The sequence below is a fragment of the Aotus nancymaae genome, unplaced genomic scaffold, assembly GCF_030222135.1.
Source record: "Aotus nancymaae isolate 86718 unplaced genomic scaffold, 86718_ANA_hifiasm-v0.15.2.pri h1tg000029l, whole genome shotgun sequence".
Lineage (NCBI taxonomy): Eukaryota > Metazoa > Chordata > Mammalia > Primates > Aotidae > Aotus > Aotus nancymaae.
The window spans coordinates 30,077,502-30,080,588 of record NW_026988442.1 but is presented as its reverse complement, the minus strand read 5'-3'; the positions used below and the strand labels follow the sequence as shown (position 1 = coordinate 30,080,588).

At 58.3% G+C, this 3,087-nt stretch overlaps 1 protein-coding gene across 2 annotated transcripts in view; it reads left to right on the top strand.

Annotated features, from left to right (window-relative positions):
- Positions 1–1,446: 1,446 nt before the first annotated feature.
- The window catches only part of ADNP (activity dependent neuroprotector homeobox), a 39,504-nt gene continuing 37,863 nt past the window's right edge, over positions 1,447–3,087 (top strand). For both annotated transcript variants that reach the window (XM_064382522.1, XM_064382521.1), the window contains exon 1: positions 1,447–2,052. The gene's annotated coding sequence lies outside the window, so the exon portion shown is untranslated. The remainder of the gene's footprint in view (positions 2,053–3,087) is intronic.

Below are 3,087 nucleotides of genomic sequence, written 5' to 3'. Positions count from 1 at the left end.
TATTAGTTTTGTCTGTTTTCTGCAGTATGTAATTAAATTATCTTTGGTTCTTTGAATCAAATGCTTTGCCCCAACCCCTTTTTCCACGACATTTTTCAGCTGTTTTCCCTTGAAATACTGACTTGGTTTTTAAAGATATTTTATCACAATTGCAGAAATGTGTTGTATGAAAGTTTTTTTAAACAGGGCTAACTGAAGTCTTAGACGTTGAGCAGCTATGTGTAACCACAGTTTATATTACTTGCAACGAAGTCAGATTATTTTCGGATGTTAAGTATGGCTTAAAAGTATGTTAACTTGAAATGTAAAGAAACAGCAAAAGACAGATGTATTTACAAATCACATATTAAGGAAACAGGCTTGGTTAATTCTTCACTATTGACATTATTATTTGCCAGTACATTTAACCAATGATACTTTAAATCATGATACTTTAACCAACCTACTTTAAAAGGTTGGTTCAAAAGTGTTGAGGAAATAATGTATTGGTTGGGTTTGACCTAAATTTACAACGTAACCATGTGCTGTCTTACACTACCCAGATTGTGGGCACACCAAAAGTTATGTCCCTAGGACTACAAGGTGTGTTGTTAAAGGATCTTGCAGAGAGCCAATGCCCCCATTGGCAACATCACTTCTCATCCTGAAGTTTCACCAGTTGGGAGGCCTCAAGGCACCAAGATTCCCATTTTTTAAATTCAGGTCAAATGGGAAGAGTCCATCACTGTGACTGGGAAGAATGTCAAGTCACAGGGTAACGGCGAACCTTAATAAAACTCGACCCCTCTGCACCGAATACCCCACCAGGAAGGGCTCAGGCATCCTTGGGGTTGTGTCTCATCCCAAGTCGCTGTGTGAAGCACGAAGCCCTCACACCTCATTTAAGGCAGGAGGCGTCAGGGGCGACTGGCCAGGTGTTCCGGCGCCTTTCCACCGCTTCTCAGGCGTGGAGGAAGCGCAGGCCTCTGAGCACGTGGAGCCGCCCCGGGCCGCCCTGCACACCCCTCCCGCCAGATGTAGTCCGGGCCCAGCTGGGCCCGCGCAGGGATCCCCAGCACGGCCACCTGACTGAGTGCTGGGCGTGCTGCGGCCCGCTGCTTCTGCCTCCGCCGCCGGAGCTGCGGCCAGAGGAAGGCGCCCGCCGAGCACACGGGCCCTGGGAGCGCACTGCGGCCATTATCCACGGCGCCTCCTAGTGGGTCAATGGTAAATCCGCCTGGTTCTCGCGAGAGTTCCCCCACTCAGTGGGGATTATATAATTTCCCTCAGGCGGGGGTGGGGGTTCTGAGAGCACCCTCCCTCAGGAAATGTTAGGTGCAAGCACAGGTGGGAGTAAGAGGGGCCCCCTAGGGGAAGGGGGGTTAGGGGTGCTGTCCCCACTGCCCCCCCCAACTTAGCTGGACAATGAGTCCTCTTATGCTAATGAGGCACTTACGTCACTTCCTCTCTTTCTCGGCCGCCATTTTGGCTAGGGCAGGTTCGGGGACTCGGTCCGAGGCGCTTGTATTGTCTGCTGAGGGGAGACGCGGGATCAGCCCCCCTCCCCCGCCTGTTGCCGCCGCCGCCTCCGCTGGCCCGGTCTCCCCTCCGCCGCCCGCCGGGATCCATGAGCTGAACTCCCACCCCCCCCGGCCGCCGCCATCTTGTGCCCCCTCCCACTCCCGCAGGCAGCGCTAAGGGGGATTTTGGCGTCTTCTCAGACACAGCTCCCTCTCTCGGTCCCCGCTGCTGAAGAGCGAGAGGAGCGCGGCCGTCGCCGCCCGCGCCGGTGAAGCCGCCTCTCCCACACCCTCCGTCTCCTCCCTCCGCCCCTCCTTTGTCTGCACCGCTCGACGACGCCGCCGCCGCCCGCCGCTCTGCTGCGCCCGCCGCGCCCCCCGGCAGCACCCGCGGCCGCGGCGCGAGCCGGAGCCCGCCGAGCCGGAGCGCGACGAGGCCCCGGGCGCGCCCTCCCCGCTGCCGCCACCGCCGTGCCGCCGCCATCCGCCCGCCGCCGCCGCCGTCCGGCCCCCGAGCACGCCGGCCCCGCGCGCGCCTTGAGGCCGAGTCAAGGTAAGCTTGGCGCCGCCGCGCGCGGACCCGCGGCCCTGCCCTGCCTCCCGACCCCGGCCCGCGCGGCCGTCCGCCCAGCCCGGCCCCGGGCGCGGGCGCATTGTTGTTCGCATCGCCGCCCTCCAGCCGCACACACGCTTCTTTGCACAACCCGGCGCCGACGGGCCGCCAGTCCCGGCACGGACCGCTACCCGGCTCTGCTCTGGAGGTCCAGGCGCCTCCTCCTGCAGCCCGACCCCCTTCTCCGCCCCGTGAGCCCACCGAGGCCAGCAGCCAGCTTGGCTGCCGGGAGCTTTTGCAGCTAATGGCATCTCCCCCACCCCGCCCCCAGCCAGAACCTAGCTTCTCCCATCCCTAGAACTAATCCCGTCCGCCCCCCACCCCCAAAAGGAGCCCCCCCACGCACACTCCCATGCCTGGAACGAGCCTTCTGCCAGGTCTACCCACCCCTAGCTGGGGGAGGGGGGACGGAGTTGGGGGACCGGGGAGCATGCATGGCACGGAGTTAAAGTCTTTACCTCCCCTGTGCAATCCTTCCTTCCCAACCTACCAGCTTCCCTCCTATCCTGACCACAGTCTACCAACCATCCCTTTTCCCAATCTCAGCTGCCTGGTCAGCGCCTCTTTCGAACATTCTGAGCCCTAACTTTGCAGTAAGATGGTAGAAAATGGAAATCCAGAAAGCTGCAAAAAGATTTTCTCGTAATGAATGGGGAGTAGTTTGGGGAGCACCCTCTTATTCACCTCTTCTTTCCTCTGGGCTGCTTGCCTTCCTTCCCCTCCCCCCCAACCTTGATCCCTGTCTGCTGGAAAAGGCGCGATTGCTTCTCTTCCTCTTCTGCCCAAGGCAAGACTCTAGGTCTGATACCTTTTTAGCCACACACACACACACACCCACCCCACACACACACACACGCGAAGTCTTCTTAATGTTTTTGCATTCATCAGTTTCTCTGGACACTTCTTGCCATAACCCCATTTTACAGACAAAGGCTTAGGAGGGAAAAAGGACCAAACTGTTTCCTGTGTTTGCCA